Source organism: Mercenaria mercenaria, chromosome 2 (assembly GCF_021730395.1).
Source record: "Mercenaria mercenaria strain notata chromosome 2, MADL_Memer_1, whole genome shotgun sequence".
NCBI classification, from domain to species: Eukaryota; Metazoa; Mollusca; class Bivalvia; order Venerida; family Veneridae; genus Mercenaria; species Mercenaria mercenaria.
In genome coordinates this window covers 50,366,430-50,378,250 of record NC_069362.1, presented here as the reverse complement: position 1 = coordinate 50,378,250, position 11,821 = coordinate 50,366,430, and the positions used below count along the sequence as shown (strand labels likewise).

The 11,821-nt window shown below is 35.9% G+C and overlaps 1 protein-coding gene across 1 annotated transcript in view; it reads right to left on the bottom strand.

The window, feature by feature from the left end:
- The window catches only part of LOC128555113 (target of rapamycin complex subunit lst8-like), a 494,046-nt gene that overhangs the window by 98,352 nt on the left and 383,873 nt on the right, over positions 1-11,821 (bottom strand). The window lies entirely within an intron of this gene.

Genomic DNA, 11,821 nt, shown 5'->3' with positions numbered 1-11,821 from the left:
AATTTTTACCTTTTTACCATAATGAGACGATGTTTCATGTGCGAGACCCAGACTCCAAGGTCAAGGTCATACTTAGATGTCAAGGGTTAATAGGGTCTGTTTTGTGTCTGGTCCATAACTCTGCTACTGATGAAGGGATTTTAAAATTACTTGGTATAAATGTTCCCTATATTAAAATGACATGTTTTGCGCATGACCCAGACCCCTAGCTTCAAGGTCAAAGTCACACTTAGAAGCCAAAGGTGTTTCTTGTCTGGTTAATAACTCTGCCATTTATCAAGGGATTTAAAAATAATTCGACACAAATGTTAACCATTTTGAGAAGGTATGTCACGCTTATGACCCGGGTCTATTTGGTCAAGGTCAAGGTTACGAAATGATGTGTGTTTTTTTTAGTGCAGACAACTGTAGCATTCTTGGGCATGCTTTAGAGGCATTTGCCACCAATATTGACAGCTCTTGTAAGGTGACTTTCTGTAGTACAGTATGCATGTTACATCCAATTTTGAGGTGTATTTTAACCGATCTCTACTGGTAAGGATATTTGTGTGGACTTAGATTTTTTTTAAGGTTTACTTCCCTTTGTTGTTACTATAAATACCTTATATTGTAACTTTAGCATAAATGTTTGCCTCAGTGCGACAGGGTGTCATGTGCAACTCCTAGTCCTTTTGACAGCTGGCATGCTCGACATGTTGCCCGTGGGCATCTGTTGTTAAATATAGTTGTTACCATTTACATGTCGCAGGGTCAAGTATACACTGCCAGTAGTTTGTTTTTATGCCCTCAAAGGTGGGCATATTAAATTCGCACTTTCCGTCCATGTGTGCATGAGTCCGTGCGTTCGGTAAATTCTTGTCCGGGCTGTACCTCTTCCATCCATAAAGAGATTTTGAAAAAACTTGGCATAAATGTTCACCATAATGAGACGTGTCTTGCCCAAGACCAGACCCCTAGCTCCAATGTCAAGGTCACACAAGTGAAAGGTTAACAGGGTATGTTTCGTGTCCGGTCCCTAACTCTGCCATTCATTAAGGGATTTTGAAATAACTTGGCATAAATATACCCCATAATAAGACAACATGTCATGAGGAAGATCCAGACCCCTAGCTCCAAGGTCAAGGTCACACTTAAAAGTCAAAGGTTAACAAGGTATGTTTTGTGTCCCTTCCATAACTCTGCCATTCATTAAGGGATTTTGAATTTACTTGGCATAAATGTACCCCATAATAAGACAACATGTCATGAGGAAGAGCCAGACCATCATAAGCTGACCCTATACATCAAGAAATGTAACTCCATATTGCTTTTTTCAAGAGCTGTTGCCCCTTTTGGATTTAGAAAATCAGATTTCTTGGTTAAGTTTTATGTTTAGGTCAGCTTTTCTCATAAACTATCAAAGCTATTTCTTTAAAACTTGCAACACTTGTTCACCATCATAAGCTGACCATGTACAACAAGAAACATAAGTCTGTCCTGCTTTTTGCAATAATTATTGCCCCTTTTGGACTTAGAAAATATCAGATTTATTGGTTAAGTTCTATGTTTAGGTCAGCTTTTCTTCTGAACTATTCAAGCTATTGCTTTGAAACTTGCAACAGTTGTTCACCATTATAAGCTGACTCTGTACATCAAGAAACATAACTCCATCCTGCTTTTTGCAAGAATTATGGCCTTTTTTGGACTTAGAAAATCATGGGTAGGACAATTTTTCTATTATATAAAAAAAATCAGTTCAACAGTGTTTCAGATATAAAACAATTACTTAGTTACTTCCATCCATCTGTCCAAATTTGTGTCATGCTTATCTAAAAAAGTGTTTGACCAAGAGTCATCAAACCTCACAGGATTGTTTTGCAGCATGGGAAGTTGTTATGGGAAGTCTCAGACAGCCTGACCAGAGTTATGGCCATAAAAAGGGTCTGAGTTTGTGTTGCGTGTATCTCAAAAAGTATTTGAACCAGGACTAAGAAACATGAAAGGAATATTATTCAGCATGTGAAGTTTTGCATCTGTGATACTTTTAGAGATATTACTCAGCCAGACAAGAGTAGTGTCCCTTGACTTAGTAAAAAATGGGAGAGGGATAACGACAACAGGCCGCGCATGGTATTGTTATGCGCATGTGCAAATATCGTGTAAAAATAGCCATCTAAATATAGCCATCCCAAATAAAAGTCTATTTTTAGATAAATAGCCTTAAGGTAGAACGCGACACTTCACGAACTTTCGAGTAGCCTCTTGAAATTTTGCGTGTGTAAATTTGACCATATTTCAAACAAGATGCAGTTTATTTTATACTAATAGAGGCAACCGGTTTTTGTACACAGAACGTCAAATTTGACCACCAAAGCCCTTTTTTGAAACTGACGTTGCCGCGTATCCTTGGCAACTGTACGGGTACTGAAAACGCACCACCAACAAATTTTTTCTTAAATTATACATTATTCGACGCAGAATTTTTTTTTTCCTTTGTGGTGATGTAAAAATCATTGTTTTAAACACCGACAAATTTTTGAAAAATGGAAAGAAAATCGCCGTTTTGACTAAAAATTGACGTTCGGGTTTTCGCAGCATTTTTTCGGCTTTAAATCAGCATATTACAAATCCCTGAATTAAATTTTAATTGTTTCAAAAAACCCGGTGTTTAAAATGTATACCGAGTCCAAAAGACAAATAAAAACTGGGGGTCCACCGACTTATTTTTTTTTCTGTACATGTGATTTTATTTCCCCCACCCCCAATGCGTAAATTTTGTACTGTAATTCAGTGTCTGCAGATACGTTTGAGACATCATATTTGGCCGTTTGTTTAGCTTATCAGCTGCACCATTTAGTGTTTTCCCTGGTTCTTAAAAAAATATACAAAACAAAAAACAAACATTTTTTTCCCAAATGGCAAGAGGTTTATATATAAACAATGAGAAAGTGTATAAAAAGTGAAATCTTAGTACATTTCAATATATTATATAACGTGCCACTGGGAAAAAAATCCGAAGCGTTTGGTATCTTAAATGCGTCAAGGGGACACAATTTGCATAATTAAGGTGGAATGTGCCTAAATTCAGAAGTTATTGGGCTCCGTTTCGACATTTTGTTTAATCTAAAATCCAGGATATTCCTCATAAAAAACGCTATTTTACTTTTTTTGGATATTTTCTGTAACGTTTTTCCTCCGCAACCTTAGACGTCCATTTTTAATGAACCGTGATTTCACCGTCCGTCAGACTGTTTTCGTAAATCGTTCTGTTCAGTCAACAAGTATCTGCATTTAAAAGGGTAAATAATTTGTGGTGATCACTTAACCTAGACTCGATATTTACGTTAAAGTTACGTCAGAGCGACAAATATGACGTTGAGTTTGAATAAAAAATATGCTTTAATCTTGTCTTATGTAAAACCCAAGCAATATAATTTGACTAAAAAGTAATAGATGATGAAACTTTGTTGTGACTGTATTTAATCGCAATGAGTATTTGTTTCTGTAAATTTCATTTTAAGATAAACTCTACTTTTAGATCAAAATTGCCTTTTAAAAACTCTGTTACCGGTGGGCGAAATTATTACGCTGAATTACATTACTCCTACCCCCTACCCCAGATAAAAATACTAAGTAAAACGGTTTCTCGTAGGGTCATTGAAAATTTTTTTAACCTATTTTAAAGAAGAATTTAGTCAAAAGATTCCTTTACAACTTTGCAAGGATTTCTTGAATTCCCTCTTAAGTTTATGTTTATACATGATTGATACACACCCCTTTGTAAACATTTACAAAAATAATAAGAAAAATTAAAAGCCCTAATATCGTTATGTCATCATATTGGAATAAACATCAAAAATTTAAATAACTTTATTATAAATTTTACTTTTTGGAAATATTTCGATTTTTTTCGAGAGTAGTTAACACCCCGATTCCAAATAAAGTGCAGCCACGGGGAAACCGAATTTATATTCATTGTACGGAGGCGTTTGCTCTGAAAAGGTTAATTTATAATAACGCTAGATAAAAACGCTCTCCAGAGATGTGTTTTAAAAAAGGGTTTTATCCTTGTATTCATAGAAAACATAATAGAAAGATATTCCATATATAATATTTTTCCTAATATTAGAGACCTATTAAACATAACAAGTGCGAGAAAATACCTGCTAAAAATGATGATATTCCATGAAATAAAAAGAAAGAAAACTGTTTGTTTTAGGTTTAGCGCTGTTTTTCTGTTACGACAGGCGGTTAACCTACCCAGTGTCCTCAATAAGAAACTTTCAATTTCCCACCACAAAAATCGGTGGTGGAGGACGAATGATTGGGACAGATATCTTTCTACCAAAATTGCCCACGCCCTACCCAGGGATCGAAAAAGCGATTCATAAAAACTGAGCAAAGCGGATGGGGTAAAGAAAGAAACACAGAAAATAGGGGTTTTGTGATGGAAACTCGCTGTAACTCATCAGCGTTAAACATTATAATTCTATGTTGTAATTATCTATATGAGCGACTCAAGAATCGAACTTTGTACATGGACCGACGGCTCAAACCCTTGCTAGTCCTGGTTTCGTATTTACGAGATACTAGGATTTGTACCAGTATATGTATATGTGTAAGACTTTATTTTTTATTTTATTTTTAATTTAATAAGCTCTGAGATGTCAACATTCAGAATTTGAAAACAATTTTCAAACAATTTACCATTTTCACTCATCAGAATTTCATAAAGCAAAACCTTATGCGTTAATGTAACTTTAGGATAGTTTTTCGAAGCGATAACCTCTTACTGAGCCGTGCCATGGGAAAACCAACATAGTGCATTTGCGACCAGCATGGTTTCCAGACCAGCCTGCGCATACCGCAGTCTGGTCAAGATCCATTGCTTTTTCGCTAAGGGTTTCTCTAATTACAGTAGGCTATGAAAGCGAAAGCACGGATCCTGACCAGACTGCGCGGATGCGCAGGCTGGTCTGGATCCATGCTGGTTGAAAAAACCGCACTATGTTGGTTTTCTCATAGGCGCGGTTTCATATCATGATTGTATTGAACTCGTATCTCAAACAGTGCCCTTTGCTATAAAATTTTCAAAATATTCTGACTAGTAAACCCAAATTCCCGCCGTCAAAATATGTGAACATTTGCTTGGAGCTAATAATTAACTGGAAGAGACCATAGAAACTAATCTTATTGTCATATGTTTACTAGGCTGGAGAAGTTAGGTACGAAATAGAAAAAAATGTATGTCATTGGGATGTGCGGGCGTGCGTGCGTGTGTGCTATGGAGGAAAAGGGATAATATCAAGAAAAACACGAAACAATTAAAGCTTTACTCCTCGTGGAGGGAAAAATTTAAAAAATATATGAAACTGCTGTAATGAAACTGATCTATGATATTTTACAATAATTATGATTTAACTTTTTTTTTTCAAATGTGAAATCTCCGAACTATCTACACAATTGCATATGTATAAATTTCCCTTCATTTTAGCAGTGTATTACAACGGAAAGGTACTTTGAATAAGAAAAAGATGAAAAAAAAAGTCATTATTATATAGAAAATATTTTAAAAAAGCAAATTTTCAAAATGGCTGAATTTATGATGTAACGAACGTATCTGCCAGACGCCCGAATTATGGTACAAATTTAACGCATGGGGGTGAGGAAATAAAATCACATGTACAGAAAAAACTAAGTCTGTGACCCCCCAGTTTTATTTGCCCTTTTGGACTCGGTATACATTTTAAACAACCGTTTATTGAAAAAAAAATTAAAAATTTAATTCAGGATTGTGTAAAAATGCTGATTTAAAGCCGGAAAATGCGCGAACTGAACGTCAATTTTTAGTCAAAAACGCGATTTCTTTCCATTTTTTCAAATTTTTGCCCGGCGTAAAACAATGATTTTTACATCACCATAAAGGAAAAAGTAATTCTTAGTTTTGTACAAAAGGGGAAAGAAATTATGTTAGATTTCAACACTAATTCAGACCCGAAGCCGAACAAGTCATGAGTATATTAATAAGTCGTTTTTACGGCAAAAGTGCATTGAAATAAAACAGCATATAGCAGCTCGTATTATAGCCCTTACTCTATGTAAACATTCACGACTGTTTCAAAACTAGAAAGAAACAGTAACTTAAGTGCAGACAAGTATGGTTTGGGGCTGCTTTTTTTGGAACATGGCTTCCTTGTTGGATATTTCCTTGTTTTTATCAGTTTTAAATAGATAACCATGCCTAACTGTTGTCATGTTCGATAGCTACGGCTAAACCCATGGATCTGTGAGTACTATGGATAACATCTCCGCATATTTTTGTACTTCAAAACATCATGTAAGCTGGAACATGGTATATATAGGTATTTTAGACAGCTATGCTCCGACTGTTGTCCTGGTTAGATAACAACAGCTGGTCATGGTATATATCATTACTATGTTTCACCATGCTCCATCCATTGTTGTGTTTCTGTTAACCCCCAGCGAGCATGGTAAATACCCATTACTAATAGTTATCCATGCCCAACTGTAACTGATGGTTCATAAAAACCCAGCTTGAGGACAGTCTATAAAAATACTATAGATAACCATGCCCAACTTTTATAATGGTTCGAAAAAACAGCAGAGCATAGTTGTATCAGTATTATTAGTTAATCATGACCAAACAGTTGTAAGAGGGTTCGTAGCAACAGATTTGAGCACTGTATACATGAGTACTATAGTTAACCATGACCTAACTGTTGATATTATTTGATAACAAAAGCTGAAGCCTAGTTAACTCTAGCAGTAGCATGGTATATATCAGTACTAAAGTTATTCATGCCCCAACTGTATGATGGTTTGACAGCGACATGGAAGCACGATAATAAGAGTACTATCGATAACCATGCCAAAAACTGTTGTAATGGTTAAGTATAAACAGAAAGAGCACGGTAAAAATATCAGTATTACAGATAACCATGTTCTGGCGGTTGTTGTGGCCAGTGATAACACTTGAGCACGGTAAATATGAGTATTGTAGAAAACAAGATAAACCATGCCCCAGTTGTTGTCAAGGTTTGGGTATCAACAAGAAGGGGTATAATACCAGTATTACAGATAACCATGTTCTGGATTTTTGTTATGGTTGAGTAAAAACAGCGGGAGCAGGGTAAAATGAGTACTATAGATAACCATGCCCAAACTGTTGTCATGGTTTGGTATCAACGGGAAGAGCATTGTGTATATCAGTATTATAGATAAACTATATTCTGGCTGTGGTTCAGTAACAACAGCGGAAGCAGGGTATATATGAGTTCTATAGATATCAGTATCACAGATAACCATTTTTCTGGCTGTTTTTGTTGTTCCGAAACAACGCGGGAACATTGTAAATATGAGTACTATAGATAACCATGCCCAACGTTGTCATGGTTTGGGTATCAACGGGAAGAGCATGGTTGATATCAGTATTCATGCACCAACTATAGTGATAGTTTGATACGATAGTTAAAGCACGGTAAATATGAGACTATTAATGACAATGTCCCAACTGTTGTCATGGTTTGATGTCAACAGAAAGACACGGTATAATCAGTATATCAGATAACATGTTTTTGGCTAAACAACAACGGGGGCATGGTAAATACAAGGACTTTAGATAACCAAAAACCCAACTTTTTGTCATGGTTTGTTAACAGGAAGAGCATGGTATAATCAGAAATTCATGCACTAACAGTAGTGATGGTTTGATAGCGATAGGCGATAATTAAAGCACGGTAAGAATGATTACTATAGAAAACAAGGTCCCAACAGTTGTCTGGTTTGATATCAACAGAAGAGCACGGAAATATCAGTATTACAGATAACCATTTCGGGCTGTTGTCGTGGTTCAGTTACAACTGCCCTAACTGTTATCATGGTTTTGGGTAACAACAGGACGAGCATTTACGATGCATATGTTCTGGCTGTTTTTGTCTTTCGATATATATGAGTACTACAGATAACCATGCCCTAACTGTTGTCAGGTTTGGTATCAACAGAAAGAGCATGGTATAATATCATATTACAGATAACCATGTTCTGATAGTTTTTTGTAGTTCAGTCCCAACAGGGGGAGCCTGGTAAATAGAATACTATAGATAACCATGCTCCAACTGTTGTCATGGTTTGGTAACAACAGAGAGCATGGTATATATCGTATTACAGATGTCCATGTTTCTGGCTGTTGTTGGGGTTTTCAGTAACAACAGTGGGAGCATGGTAAATATGAGTACTATAGATAACCCATGCTCCAACTGTTTTCATGGTTTGGTAACAACAGAAACATGGTATGTATCAGTATTACAGATAACCATGTTCTGGCTTTTGCTGTGGTTCAGAACAATAGTGGAAGCTTGATAAATATGAATACTATAGATAACCATGCCCAACTGTTGCCATGGTTTGGTAACAACAGGAAGAGCATGGAATATATCATATTACAGATACCATGTTCTGGCTGTTGTTGTGGTTCAGTAATAACACTGGGAGCATGGTAAATATGAATACTATAGATAACCATGCCCCCAACTGTTTTCATGGTTTGGTAACAACAGGAAGAGCATGGTTAAAACCCAGTATTACAGATAACCATGTTCTGGTCTGTTGTTGTGGTTCATGAACAATAGTGGAAGCTTGGTAAATATAAATACTATAGATAACCATGCCCAACTGTTGTCATGGTTTGGAAACAACAGAAGAGCATGGTTTATATCGGTATTACCGATGAAATGTTCTGGCTGTTTTTTGTGGTTCGATATATATGAGTTCTACTGAAAACAATGCTCTAACTATTATCATAGTTTGAGTTTGATGACAACACTGGAGCATTGTTATATCAGTACTATAGTTTACCATGACCACCAGTAGCAACAGCTGGAACATGGTATACAAGAGTAATATAAAAAAATCATACACCGACTCTTTTCGTGGTTTGATAACAACAGCCATGCTGTAGTTACGGTTGGGTAGCGGGAAACTGTAACATGATTATGAGTACTATAGGAAGAGAGTAGTATTTATCAGTACTATAGTTAAACATGACCCAACTGTAGTGGTGGTTCGTAGCAAAAAAATTGAGTAGGGTATATATGAGTTATATAGATAACCATGCCCTACCTGTTGTCATGGTTTGTAACAACGGGAAGAGCAGGGTTTTAAATATCAGTATTACAGATGGCTATGTTCTTGGCTGTTGTTGTGGTTCGATAACAACGGGCTGGATCAAGGTAAATATAAGTACTATAGATAACCAGCCCTAACTGTTGCCCATGGTTTAAATAAACAGGAAGAGCACGGTATATATGGGTATACAAATAACCTTGTTCTGACTGTTTTGTAGCACATTTACCAGTGAGGGTTTTTCTTTCAATAAAGAGCATTGCAACGTATGAATTTCCAAAATCCAAGATAAAAAGGGACAAAATGTTATTATTATTATTTTTATTATTATTTACCAGATTTTTATAGCGCTCTTTTCATCTATAAAATAAACGTTCAAAAGCGCTGTACAAACTGCATGATATGGACATACAATACAACACAAAAAATATAATAAACAAAAAATGGTATTTACCTGAATCAGGTTTACTCTGCATTTTAATTGTACTAGTTTTTTTAAAGAAAAAAAACAATAGGGAAAAAAGTTCCATTGCAAAGATTGTTTTTCAGTGAAAAGTAGTTTCAATAGACCTTTAAGAAAAGTGTGTTTTCAATGATCGTTGAAAGCATCCAAGCCTTTTAGCGTCTCTAATGGTAGTCGGAAGAGCATTCCATAACTTCGGTGCAGCTGATGAAAAACTACGACCACCGAACACAACATTTTGCTTTTGGAACAACAGTTGTTTTGAGTTGTTCTTGGATCTCAAATTTCTTGCTGGCTGATAGAGTTCCAGCAAGTCTTTAACTTAGATCGGTGATTGGTCATGCAATGCTTTGTATGCGTGAACTAGAATCTTAGAGTCCACTCTATGAGACCACAGAAAAATGGAAAAACTAAAAGGTTAAAATTTACAGAAGGTTAACCTGGAAATGAATAACTTTCTATGACCTACATTTCCATTGTATAAAACTGAAATCATCCCAAAAAGCAGCTTCTATAAAATCTGATATACTGCCGACTACAATGCAAAACTTCCCATTATATAAAAAGGAAGGACCTTCTCTAGCTTTGTTTTTTGATGGAACAATATCTTCAGAATGCCATCAGTATTTCAAGAATATTCATTCTGAAAAAGCAGCCAGAGACTGCCTATCAGAACCAGACATGTTTGGGAAATAAGTGAAAAACTCTGATATTGGATAGTTGTTAACAAGTACAAAAGAGTTTGGGGTTTTTTTTAAAAGGTACAATATACTAGAAATAGATGGGAAAACGTTCTTTTAGAATGGACTGTTAAAAATTGTGGTGGGGTAATTGTATACATTCTGTAATTTTTATACACCTTTTTACTCAACATTTCTATTTGTACTAAGTGCACATATTTCCTTGTCTTTGTAAATCATGTCATAGGGGTTTTATAGTTTTGTTATAATCACTTGTGACAGTATGGCTCCAATAAAATCAACACTATTGCAAATTTTGTAGAGTACTGAGTGCACTTAACACAATTTGAACCTCCGAATTATTTTGCATTTTGTTGTATGCCAGATTGATTAAGTACAATTTTAACTATAAATCCAATTTAATTTGTGAGAAGTCCTTTAAAGTCTTCCTATATTATAACAACATTGTTGACTATAATAAACTAAATCATACCTAAATATTCCCATTCAATAAAAGGTTTATATGTTAGGTTTTACCTTCTTTTTTGGCGTTTCTCTCCACTATATGAAAAATGGACTTATACCGTTCTGGTTTTAACCCCTCGATATCAGTATTACAGATAAACATGTTCTGGCTGTTGTTGTGTGGTTTCGGTAACAACAGCTGGGGCATGGTATATATGAATACTAAGAAACCATGCTCCGAATTTTAAATGGTTCGGTAATAACATCTACAGCATGGTATGATTCTAAACAGACAATGCTCCAGCTGCTGTAACACAACCCTGACAACAGTTGGTGCCTAATTATCTTTTGTACTGAAATAGATGCTCCGGCTGTTGGTACCGGACCATGACAACAGTCAGAGCAGTTTATCTATATACTGATACAACCAATGATCCAATTGTTGTTACACAACCATGAGAATAGTTGTGGCCTGTTTATGTATAGTACTAATATAGACGATTTTCAGCTGTTGTAACACAACCATGATAACATTTTGGGCCTGGTTGTCTATAGTCCTGGTACAAACCATGCTCTAACTGTTGTACACAACCACGACAACAAATTGGTGCCTGTTACTTTTAGTACAGAAGGAAACCATGCTCTGTCGTTGTTACTGGTCAATGACAACAGGCGGAGCATGTTTTATCTATTGTACTGATACAGAACATGCTCTAGCTTTTGCTACCGGACCATGACAAAAGCCGAAGTAGGTTTATTTTATTGATACAAACCCTGCTCTAGCTGTTTTACACAACCACGACAATAGTTGGGACTGGTTATCTACAATACTGATACAGATCATGCTGTAGCTGTTGTTACTGGACCATGAAAAACACCGGAGAATATTTATATATAGTACTGATGCATACCATCTCCAGCTGTTGTTTAACGCAAACCTTTACAATTTTTGGGGCCCCGTTTATCTATAGTACTAATAACAGAACCGTGCTCTACCTGTTCTTACACAACCATGAGAACAGTTGGGACCAGGTTATCTTAAGCAATGATACAGACCATGCTCCGTCTATTGGTTCCGGACCATGACAACAGT